At 43.6% G+C, this 13,294-nt stretch overlaps 1 protein-coding gene across 1 annotated transcript in view; it reads left to right on the top strand.

The window, feature by feature from the left end:
* LOC139977182 (tyrosine-protein kinase JAK2-like) overlaps nucleotides 1-13,294 on the top strand; it is a 67,799-nt gene that overhangs the window by 24,397 nt on the left and 30,108 nt on the right. The window contains exon 2 of the mRNA XM_071986418.1: nucleotides 11,789-11,893. The gene's annotated coding sequence lies outside the window, so the exon portion shown is untranslated. The remainder of the gene's footprint in view (nucleotides 1-11,788; nucleotides 11,894-13,294) is intronic.

Below are 13,294 nucleotides of genomic sequence, written 5' to 3'. Positions count from 1 at the left end.
GAAGGAGAGACTTCGGTCGGCGGGTGCCTTAGACGGCAGAGACAAGTTCAGGGAGAAGGGTGCACAGACCCTAGAATCCTCCCTGTTCGACGTAGATAGGGCCTCCCGCGCAGGGATGAAGTACTCGTCAGCCCTATTACTTTTCGCCGAGCTATTGAACAGATCGTTCCAACAGGCCCAGGCATCGGGTATCTCCCGCAAAGATACCGCCGCCATCATTGCCCTCCTGGGACCCGTTTCCAGGATGGTATTAGACCAGTTCGCCCGCGTCTCGGTTAAGGCTACCTTGACACGTCGGGACCTGGTTCTGAACTCCCTGAATTGGTCGTCCAGATCCACGGCGGACGCGTTCCGCAACTTACCGATCCTGGGCAGCGACCTCTTCGGCGGCAAGTTCGATGACAAACTCCGGGAGGAGGCAGAGAGAATGAAATCTCTGAGGGAGGCGGATGAGCACATGTCCCGCCCGACCTCATCCTCGCGCCCACGTTTTGACTCAAGACAAGGTAGCCGCTCAAGATCCAGCTACAGTCAGAGTCGGGGCGCTCCGCGAACGCAACAACAATCCGCTCCTTCGCGGCCCGAACACAGGCCGTACCGCCCGCAATACCGCGGAAGCCGCGGAAGCCGCGGGCGCGGTAAACGGCCCTAGGGATGCCCACCCCACCGTAGCGGCCAAGGCCAAGGTGGGGGGGCGACTAAGAGTTTTCTGGGCTCACTGGGAGAAAATCGACCCAGGAGCCTGGGTACTGGACGTGGTAAAAAGGGGCTACGAGATAGAGTTCTCGTCTACCCCACCCCAATATGGCCTCTTCGCAACCACGCCAGTACCCGAGATACCGGAAAAGCGGGCCGCCCTCGAAGACGAGATCAACAGTCTTCTCAAAAAAGGCGCCATTACGCGGGTCACCACCGCAAACGCGGACGGCCCCCTCTTCCGGTCCTCGTTCTTCCTCACGCCGAAGAAGAACGGGACTTGGAGGCCCATCCTGAACCTCAGACCTCTCAACAGGAGGTTCATCCGACCGGAGAGGTTCAGGATGGAGACTCTCACATCAATCCTCCACCTACTGCGCCCAGGGATGTGGGCATCCTCCGTCGATCTAAAGGATGCCTACCTACATATCCCCATCCGACTCGAGGACCAGCGGTTCCTCGCGTTCAGGTACAAGGCCATAGATTACCGCTTCACAGCGCTACCATTTGGCCTCTCCACGGCACCCAGGGTTTTCACCAGGGTAACAAGGGCGGTCCTGGCTCACCTCCGCCGAAACGGGGTAATGGTGTTCGCCTACCTAGACGATTGGTTAGTACTCGGCAACTCCCAACAAGGGGCTCTCGCCAGTACAAACGCCACCGTCTCCCTCCTGACGAAACTGGGGTGGTTAATCAATGTCGAGAAATCCAACCTCGTGCCCACTCAATCGATCATATACTTAGGGGCCCGTCTCGACCTCGCCAGCGGCATGGTCTACCCGACGGCCGAAAGAACGGCAAGCCTAGTGGCCACGGCCAGAAAAATACTAGGCAATCGGAATACCCCAGCGCTCACGTGGCAGCGCCTATTGGGGAAGATGGCGAGCTTCACAGACCTTCTAGACCTGTGCAGACTCAGAATGAGGCCGCTCCAGCGGCACCTCCTCAAACACTATGCCCCGGATCGGTCGTCGGCGGCAACGCCAATCCCACTTCCAACGGGGCTTCGCCCGTTTCTCACGTGGTGGGCAGAGTCGGACAGGATCGCGGCAGGGCGACCTTTCCGGAACCCAGCCCCTACAACGTCGATCACGACGGATGCCTCCCTCAGCGGCTGGGGAGCGGTATGGGGCACACACACAGTTGCCGGCGAATGGGCGGAGCCCGAGAGGGGTCTCCATATCAATATTTTAGAGACGGAAGCGGTCCTGAGGGCCGTACGTCACTGGGCAACCCACCTAACGGGCCACACTGTCACGGTCCGGTCAGACAACACCACGACCGTGGCGTATATCAACCGTCAAGGGGGCACTCGATCCCTGGCCCTCCTACGCAGGACATGGGACCTGCTCGTCCTCTGCGACTCCCTTCGGATCGGCCTACGGGCGTCCCACCTAGCAGGGAAAGACAATATACTGGCAGACGCACTGTCCAGGGGGTATCTAGACAATGGGGAATGGGAGCTCTCCCGAACGTGGTCCGACCACATATTCCACCTGTTCGGCAGGCCGTCCGTCGACATGTTCGCGACGGCCAAGAACGCCAAACTCCCGACGTTCTGCTCCAGATACCACGACCCGCAGGCCTGGAAGACCGACGCCCTAGTCGTCTCATGGGCGGGCCTCTCCATGTACGCCTTTCCCCCACTGGGATTACTCCGCAGAATTCTCACGATGCTTCGGGACGTGGAAGCGGACATGCTTTTGATCGCACCTTGCTGGCCCAATCAAGCATGGTTCCCACTCATCATCGAAATGCTGGTGGACCTACCATACAAATTCCCACCGGCCGCCAAGCTCCTCTCCCAACGGAGCGGCCACATAACCCACCCCGACATCACGAGCCTCCATCTAGCTGCGTGGAAACTCTCCGGCTCTCGCTCCAGACAGCGGGGTTTCCACCGGAGGTTGCGGACATTGCAGTGGATGCCCGCCGGCAGTCCACGGTTAAAACATACGATTCTAGACTGCACCGATACTATGTTTGGGCCGGGGACAACGCTGCTGATCCCGTGGAGGCCTCAGTAGACCAGGTGGCGGCCTTCCTACTCGAACTCTTCCGAGAAGGGAAGCAAATAAGTACAATTAGAAATTACCGCTCCGCAATAGCAGCGGTTCACAGCGGATTCTCGGATGGCTCCTCAGTAGGAACCAACCCGGTCCTCCGCCAGGTCTTAAGGGGCATGTTCCACAGACGCCCTCCCAGGCGCCGCCTGGCCCCGTCATGGGCCCTCCACGAGGTCCTGACGACCCTTGCGGGCTCTCCGTACGAGCCGTTACACAATGCTCCATTGGACAAACTAACACACAAAACTCTGTTTCTGATCGCGGCCGCCTCTGCCAGGCGCAGAAGCTGTCTCCACGCGCTCACCCTCCAACGGGGGTTCACGAGGTTCGAACCAGGAGGAGTCAGATTACTACCTGACCCTCACTTCCTCCCAAAGAACCAATCAGTAACCTTTACCCCGAACGAGATCTTCCTACCGAGTCTGTCACAAGCCTCGTCAATCGCGGAAGACAAGCGCTGGTGCCCTGTCCGAGCCCTTAAGTGGTACATAGAGAGGACCAAACAGCTACGTACCTCGGACAGGCTCTTCATTTTACCGCGGTCGCCCTACACCCCGGCCTCAAAGGACACCATTTCACGGTGGATGGCCGACTTAATTCGTGCCCACACCCAGCCTGGGGAACCCGTCCGGGCGCACGACGTCCGAGGCCACGCCACGTCCAGGGCGTGGTTCCGGGGGGTTCCCCTGGAAGATATTATGAAGGCGGCGGCCTGGAAGACCCCGTCTTCCTTTGTCGCCTGTTATCTCACAAACACCCCTGCCACGGAAGGGGATTTTGCCCGAGCGGCCCTAGGTCCGCCGCCCGCGAGATCCTCGACCCACCGCCAGGGCTCCTGTGTCACAAATGCATAGGTTATATGAGGTGAGGGAGTACGCGCTGTGAATTCCCCAAACCTTAACCGGTTTGTGAATTAACGAGCGACGTACTCACCTCATATAACATCCCGACCCGCCTCCCCACTATGGGGGACCTCGCGGACGGAACCATACAACCACGTCGGATACCCTCCTCGGATACTAGGGGAACTGGCCACACAGATATGACCATGTGACGGCCTTTCCCCCCAGGAATTTTCGAGGGATGTCGTGGGGTCCCGCCTACACCCACCGACGACCCACTCTGGACCCACTTCGGGCCCACTCAGGACCCACCTGTCACCCACACCAGCCCACCTAGGGCCTCTTCAGGTGAGAATGTTTTTGGTTGTATCCTCGGGGTTTCCGCCCCTTGGTCGATCCTCTCCCCCTTCTCCGTCCGGTGCCGCACCATTGCGGCCTGGAAATTACGGAAGGGAGATGGCCACACTTACATACAGACAAATTGCCAGATGCTAGAGCGAGGTTAATACGGTAATGCATAGGTTATATGAGGTGAGTACGTCGCTCGTTAATTCACAAACCGGTTAAGGTTTGGGGAATTTAGTATATCAAATTATGCTATTCTGCACATGTATACAGTGTACCTGTAGGAACTGGGTGTATCTTGTACTTGAATAGTATTCATGTGCAGTTTAAACATTTATAAGTATTTATTTCGCTTCACTCTTACCTGTCTCCCACTCCACATCTGCACTCTCCTGTTATGGGTATGATTAGCGGTGCCCTACCCAAAATTTTGTTGTTTGTTTTGGCGTTCAATAGCGTGTATGGTGGGCGGAGCCTCAGCGATTGAATACCATGTGCCTTAACGTTACAACTAAAACTAAACTGGTTTTTCCTCTCTCCGTCTCACAGGTAAGATGATGCTTAAATCCCTTTCATGTGAATATGGAAGTATTACTAGGTTGTTGATTAAATATTTGTCGTTATTAAAAGATTTTCATTATGACGGATGGTCTAGATTTGCCATCGATACATAAGAGTTAATATTCGTTATAAACGAGACCGTCAGGTTTGCATGTAGGATACTGTATGTATGTGTTATCATGGGCCTACTAATATTCGTATAACAATTGTTTGTCGTTAAAGTTCGATTAGGGGTACAAAATCATAATTTACACGAGTCATATCAGTACAAAAGTGATTTATTTCTTGATGTTGTTAATAATAGTACCGTATATCATATGTATCAGGATGCCGTAGATGTGACATTTTAGGTAATTTCTCTGTACGTAATGTTGCTCAGTGACCTAGCGTTATGAATAGGCTATAGCTTGTACATTTGGTCGTTAGAACTGTCATGAGGGGTGACGTCATTGCGTAGTAACAAGAGTAGGGGATTCCCCGAAATGATCCAGATAGAAATAAGTATTTACGGCCCGCCAGATTGATTGTATTGTTATGTATTGAATTATTAGAAAGATTGAGCAGGTTCAGTTTATTATTTTAAGAACTAGAAGTAGCCTTTGTTTATGCCAAAAATCCATTCAGATGCCTTATCCAAATATGCAGTTAAGTTTAAATGTGAGACTGCATAGTTATTGTATTATATAAGAAATTGAATACCATGTGCCTTAACGTTACAACTAAAACTAAACTGGTTTTTCCTCTCTCCGTCTCACAGTGGGATCGAGAGATCCTGGTCTTAACACTCCCATCTACCTAACTACACATTGGAAATGTTTTAGCACTGCGCCCTCGCTCCCTGGGCCCCCCCCCCCCCCCCACTTTACACCTCTTTCCCATTCTACCACCCAGGCAGTATCGTCGCTCGTACATCCCCAAACCAGTAAGTTTTGGGGATTGTCAAATAATTTTAATTAACATTTATGTATACAGAATATCAAAACATCTAATAGTTCAAATTATGCTGTGTACACATGAATATACTGCCATATGTTTTTATTTGAAGAGTACCCTCATGAAGTATTAAATTTGGTTATTTTTGGAAATATTTCTTTATGAAATGTGAACATGGGCGTGTATATTGCTACACTGCCATATTTTGTGTTTGAACAGTAAACTTATTCAAATATTTTTCATGTTTCATTGGAACATCGGTTAAAGAAATTTGATAGTAAATATGACATGAATGCAGCAGATTATGGAAAGGTTTTGTGGAAGTCATAGGTCATTTGAGGTCATCAGGAATCAAAGTCAGAAAACCTCTAGATAGTGAACACACTAAATTATAAAGTAAAGCTTGAATGAAACTTCCTAACTGGATAGATGCATCAAACTTAGTGAGAGCAAGAACTCTGTGGAGGTCATTCTCTAGGTCATGACGGATACAGTAATAACACAGACAAGTTTATGTCACAACCTGAAAATAGTAATATTTCAACATGATCATTTCAAAGGTCCAGCTTGGATGAACCGCAAACATTGGCTACAGGTACTAACTGTAACGTCCATGTCAGTTCCGTTCCAGGAACCCATTGTTTAGAAAGTACCGAACTATCAACTTTAGGCCATTTTGCGATCAGTACACTGAAAACCCCTTCTACATTACGGGGCTGGAAAAAGGTAAAGCTGATGGGAGGAGAACTTCTGTTAATTACTTGATATCTTCTATACTGTAATGCTGTAGGTCTACATTGGTGCAGGAACTTTGTTGCATGTGCTTAGTCAAGTCCAACACAAATGTGAAAAGGATTGACTAAGTCTTTGGACTTGCTTCTGGTTGTGTTCCTTCCTTTGCCAATTTTTCAACAGTGAGCTCTCTCTTGTATACCGAATCTACGGAACGCATGCACGCAAGTACTGTACGCATGTACACATATATACTGTATCTATAGGGTATAGTACTGTATCTATAGGGTATATCAGTGTATCTATAGGGTATACTGTATCTATAGGGTATACTGTATCTATAGGATATACTGTATCTATAGGGTACACTGTATCTACTGTATAGGGTATACTGTATCTATAGGATAAACTGTATCTATAGGATATACTATAGGGTATACTGTATCTATTCTATAGGATATATCAGTGTATCTATAGGGTATACTGTATTTATAGGATATACTACTAGGGTATACTGTACTGTATCTATAGGATATACTATAGGGTATACTGTATCTATAGAGTATACTGTATCTATAGGGTATACTGTATCTATAGGGTATACTGTATCTATAGGATATACTACTAGGGTATACTGTACTGTATCTATAGGATATACTATAGGGTATACTGTATCTATAGGATATAAGTGTATCTATAGGGTACACTGTATCTACTGTATAGGGTATATCAGTGTATCTATAGGGTATACTGTATTTATAGGATATACTACTAGGGTATACTGTACTGTATCTATAGGATATACTATAGGATATACTGTATCTATAGAGTATACTGTATCTATAGGGTATGTATGTATTTGTAGGGTATACTGTATAGGGTATACTGTACTGTATCTATAGGATATACTATAGGGTATACTGTATCTATAGAGTATACTGTATCTATAGGGTATACTGTATCTATAGGGTATACTGTATCTATAGGATATACTACTAGGGTATACTGTACTGTATCTATAGGATATACTATAGGGTATACTGTATCTATAGGATATAAGTGTATCTATAGGGTACAATGTATCTACTGTATAGGGTATATCAGTGTATCTATAGGGTATACTGTATTTATAGGATATACTACTAGGGTATACTGTACTGTATCTATAGGATATACTATAGGATATACTGTATCTATAGAGTATACTGTATCTATAGGGTATGTATGTATTTGTAGGGTATACTGTATAGGGTATACTGTACTGTATCTATAGGATATACTATAGGGTATACTGTATCTATAGGGTATGTATGTATTTGTAGGGTATACTGTATAGGGTATACTATATCTGTAGGGTATACTGTATCTATAGGGTATACTGTATCTTTCGGGTAGGTTTGGTCAGAATAACACAGACTTTTTACCTAATATGACATGTACTGTACAGTAGGGTACACTAGTTACATGCAGTCATTGACGAAAGGCCCGGCTGTTTGATCCGCAACCGGCGTAGACGACTTTCACAAAAATTTTGCTCTGTCAATAACTTTCTCCAGTGTCATCAAACGGTAGTTTGACAAAGCTCATTGCTTGAATATTTCACTCTCTGGTTTTAGATACCGACATAGATTTTGTCAAGACGTCCCACTGTTTCATGTCTGATTGCCAATTACAGTATACTGCACTGTAGTCTATGAGATTTGCTTTCATGGAAATGTATAGGCTACTGAAAGGCATTGGTATAGGCTACTGAAAGGCAATTGGTATTCTGCAAAATTATGCAGTACAGTACAGTAGGTCGGCAACCTTATGGTGAGCACTGTTACCAACAGAACTTTGTGATGCTATTAGTCAACAGGAAGATCTTGACCAGTCACAGAATGTCAAAATGGACCAGTACTGATTTTCTTGATATGCAGTATGTACTGTAGGCTGTGCACTGTACAGACCTGTATAATACTAAGAAACATACAATCTGAAAAAGTCACTTTCTCTGGGTAAGTCCGTCACAGGGAGGTTTTTTGAGTATTTTTGTAGTTTATTTGGATGGACAAGGAATGAAACTCCATACAAAAATAGTGCAAGGCAGATGTTACACAAAACCCAAATAAAAACTAATTTCCTATATATCCATTGAGATATATTGATCAACAAACTGTCCGAAATGTACGTCCGACTTTACGGAATTGCCCTATACTGTACATATACAGTATATATATATGTACAGTAATACTGTAGTTGGCTAAATAAGGGTGTATATATATACTGTGTTATATAGCTAGCGGTGATTGTGAAATGAACCAAGTTTCATGATCACTTTAAATACAGTACTATGAGGAAGTTATCTTACATTCAACCCTTTCTTAACTGTCTCCAGTTTACTTAAACTTGTACTGTACACTTTTAAAGTGAACTACTGTACTGTATAGTACACTCAGTATAGTATGCACTCTACGGTACACTTCACTTGACTATATGAAGTACTGTACATTTTAAAGTACACTACATGTATGCTTCAGTATGGTACGCTAGTACAGTGAACTACAACACTTCATGTCTAGACTTCTAGACATTACTACACTTCTACTGTACACTAGTTGTAAACACTAACTACAAATCTACACTAGTTACTTCTGAACATCTACACTACTACTCTGCTACACTACGTATATTCCACACATCTACCCTTCTACACTTTTACACTTCTTCACTTCTACACTAAGTAAATACTTCTACAATACTACACTACACTAGTACTACACTCCACTTCTACACTACTACACTCCACTTCTACAATACTACACTACACTTCTACAATAACTACACTTCACTTCTACACTACCACACTAAGTTTCTACATGACTACACTTCTACACAATGATACTACACTTCAACATTTCTACACTTCTGCAGTACTGCACTACTACACTACTATACTTCTACAGTAGAGTACTTCATCTACAGTACTCCACCATGTACTCTAAGTACTAAACTCTACTACATAACACTACTACATACACTACTACGTAACACATAACACTAATACATAACACTACTACTGTACATAACACTACTAAGTAACGTACATAACACTACTACTGTACGTAACACTACTACATGTATAACACTACTACATAACACTAAACTACAGTACTCTTCAGTACTACATATATATGTTCCTACAGTACATAACAATCTGCTTAAAATACTAATCTACTACTTTAACTTGGTAACATTTTTTGCATTGCCTCCTCCCATATCCCAATCAAACTGTAATTCCAACTGGTGTGAACCTGCTGTATAAATTTTGAAAATCTAATTTAATTATTGAGAGATGTTAGGTATTCAGCTTCCATGGATCACTATAGCCCATCTAATGTACGTGGTAGACCAACAATATGTATATACATGCATACCTGAGACCAGCCAGGTTGTTCATGAGTTTTACGGCAAACCCATAGTACAGGAAATTTACTTTGGTCCTCCAAAGTGTCTAGAAGGTTCGTTTTGTGCTCGGATTTTCTTTTCAATCCGCTCGGAACTGCAGGTACAGTATCAATTATCGTGCAAAGCTCCATAAGTATCCTGCTAGGTTGGGAAGGTTTTAGGTAAGTTTTTGGGAAGTTTTTAGGAGGTTGTTTACCTGAAGGGTCCGGTTATAGAGGGTGCACAGTGCTTAAAGGTTATCAGTTCACTCTAGACATGGACAAACCAGAAATGCTGAGGTTGTGAGGAGACAGGTAAGCTTTTCACTCGTAGATTTCCAAACCCAGTAAGTTTTGGAATGCACTGTACAGTATACTGTGAGTTACCTCAGGTTGGACCAGTACAGTAGGTCACCTACAGTACTGTGCTGTAATAATGTACATGCAGAGAATGAAAGAGGATTGAGTCCAGCCCGGGTGGACCATTTAAAACTTACCATCGAAGTCAGCTGCAGTAGTAACTGTACTTCGGTGGACCAATTGATACGACACCCACAGAAATGTACAGATAAAAGTAGTGGGGGAATCGTCCAAAAATTTGCTCCCGGTTACCTATTTGCTAATTTCGGTCGGTGCCTCGGGTACCCCTTCATTATAAAAGCATTCAACGTTAAACCCAACTCGACCTGTACTATACAACCATACTGTACATACTGTAAGCATAATGTTAATGCATAATGTAGCTTATATATAACTAAATTATCGGACATTCAGTTGCAGCGAAATTGACATTTTCAGAATTTTATGGTTAGCCCTGCCAACTCATCAATAGTCATGAGATGGGAACCAAAAACAATAGGGCACAAATACTCATTAGGAGTGTTAGCTCAGTGGTTAATGCCGGTGCCTTTCAATCATAAGGTCCCAAATTGGAGTGACTCCAAGATTAATGTATTTCGTCCAGTTACAGAGTTGTTGACAATTGACAATTCATAATCATGGACGTTAAATATGAATCTAGGAGACTGACTTCGGTCAGCTTGCGGCTTTGATAAGCCAATGATGGCTTCTTCGCGAGTTCCTGCTTGCAGGAGGATCTTATATGTATACGTACATACTGTATGTACATTGTAGGTCATCTATCTACCAAGTACAACATTGATTCAGTTTTTGTTTGTGGAGATATCCTGTTACAAGCTGTTTTGCACAGTGGCGGTTTTAAATTAAGCCCCAGCCACTCAATGAATATTCATGAAGTAAAATTTGCTTAAATTGCAAAGTACACGTACATGTATACTGTGTAGTACATCACAATACCAACTTTGAACTAATTTGGACACACGTTAGAAGAGATATTGACATTTTAAAAGTTTATGTCACGCCCCTCCCACTCATTAATATGCATGATAGCTCCACCGAAAACAATAGGGATCAGCTACTGACCCTGACCAACATATATACCAATGATCACATATTTTATACTTGAGATCATGTGTTTACACGCTAGGGCGTCACATACACACACACACACACACATGTTTGTATTACATTCAGACCGAGGACCCCATTGTATTTTCCATTGTTCAAATCCACGTATCCTAACCTTAACAATACCTCATACAATCAAATTTGTCCGAGGACGTGGTGATTCTTTAGAAATCACAACTGAGGACTTGAAAATTCTTTTGTTCAAGTCCTCAGTCAGAATACAAAACAAACGCACACACGCACACACATACATCATCTTGACTGCATAGGTTCTGACTGATGCAAAGCATTGGAACCAAAAAGATAGAAAGTTCTAAGGTATTCAATTTATTTACTGTATTAAATTTTTTAGCATAAACACATTTCTTCTAACAATAGAGAATTAATTAAACCATAAACATATACACTCAGAATTCTGGCTTTCTTTTCATATTTGGCTAAGCTGTTCACTATAATTTGTGACCTTAGCTAATGATCTTAACATTTTCACTATATTTGTGACCAATTTATCATTCTCTAAATCTTGATGGGGACCATGGAACAGGCCAGGTGTTACTGAACATCATTTGTTATTTGGGTCAATTTTATAATTATTTACATAAAATTCTGTCCAATATATTAAATATTAACCAAAGTTATTGCAATTAATATTCATTAACTGCTTTAAAATAAGGAATCTTTCTATTCTATTCTGTCACAGATAGTTGGACATTAGTGAAGTGGATAAGCTGAATTTACAACACCACCAACCAGGAGGGAATCTTGTTCTCTGAGTTATGACCATGTAGATGAAAAATCATCTGTTGTAAGTATAAAGGTCTTGTGCCCCCACACCCCCCCCCCCTCCCCACTCTCTCTGCAATCCCAGCCCCATTTCTCCATTCTTCAACATGTGTTACTACAGTTAGAAGGGAATAAATTTCGGTCATTTTGTACATGTACTGGACAGTTTACAGATGTCCATCAAACAGTACATGTACAGTATGATCATTTACACTTACAGGTAGCCCTGGGATGATTGGTTGAAAATTGAAACACCTCCCAGATATGACATTTAAGGTACAATATCTCTCAAAACCAGCAAGATTTTGCTTGTAAACCTGTTAAAGGGACTTTTTCTTCACAAAAGATCTTTGTCATGTACTGTAAGCAATTTAAGATGATGGTTACTGTACAGTACTGTAGGCTGCTGCTTTGTGTTTCCTTTAAGGGATGCCTCTAAGACTACCCAAAGGGTACTGTACCCTGGGAAAAATTGCCATAGTGGTTTGATACAGTAGTCCACAAACATTATCTGGGGTGCAAGAATGTTAATTACCAGCTTGTACAGTAGGAGCATGCTACATCTGTAGGTACGTACAGTCTATCGGAGTGTGCGGAGTTTGCATAGCAGACAGGTTCAGCATGAGAAGACTGAAGTTACTCAATCCGTAGCACCATCTCATAGATGTGAGGGGGGATTAACTGTAGTAACAACAACAACCTCAGATATTGTAACTATGTAGTACTGAACATCTCAGTGAGGGGGTTTAACTTTAAAGTTAAACAACATCAGATATTATGAAAACAGCTGAACAGTTCTTAACAATACTTCATAGTCTGCAGCTTCAGTTTCTTTTGAAATATCCGCATTTCTGGTAGTGCGCTGTACTGTACTGTAATGTACTGTACTATCATACATGTACTGTACTGCAATATAGTACTGTACTGTAATTGTACTGCACTGTACTGTACTGTACTGCACTGTACAGTACTATACTATCATACATGTACTGTACTGTAATATAGTACTGTACTGTAATTGTACTGTACTGCACTGTACTGTACTGTACTATACTGTACTATCATACATGTACTGTACTGTAATATAGTACTGTACTGTAATTGTACTGTACTGCACTGTACTGTACTATACAGTACTATCATACATGTACTGTACTGTAATATAGTACTGTACCTGTACTGTAATTGTACTGTACTGCACTGTACTGTACTGTACTATACTGTACTGTACTATACTGTACTATCATACATGTACTGTAGTACTGTAATATAGTTATAAAATACTGTACTATACTGTACTGTAATTGTGCTGTACTGTAATTGTACTGTAATGTAATTGTACTGTACTGTACTTGCACTTTCTGTAATGTACATTTAAAATGTACATTAATGTACAGTACTGTAATGTACTGTAATGTACTGT

The sequence above is a fragment of the Apostichopus japonicus genome, chromosome 12 (genome assembly GCF_037975245.1).
Source record: "Apostichopus japonicus isolate 1M-3 chromosome 12, ASM3797524v1, whole genome shotgun sequence".
Lineage (NCBI taxonomy): Eukaryota > Metazoa > Echinodermata > Holothuroidea > Aspidochirotida > Stichopodidae > Apostichopus > Apostichopus japonicus.
Note: the sequence above shows the minus strand (reverse complement) of the source record. Positions and strands in the feature narration are given on the sequence as shown.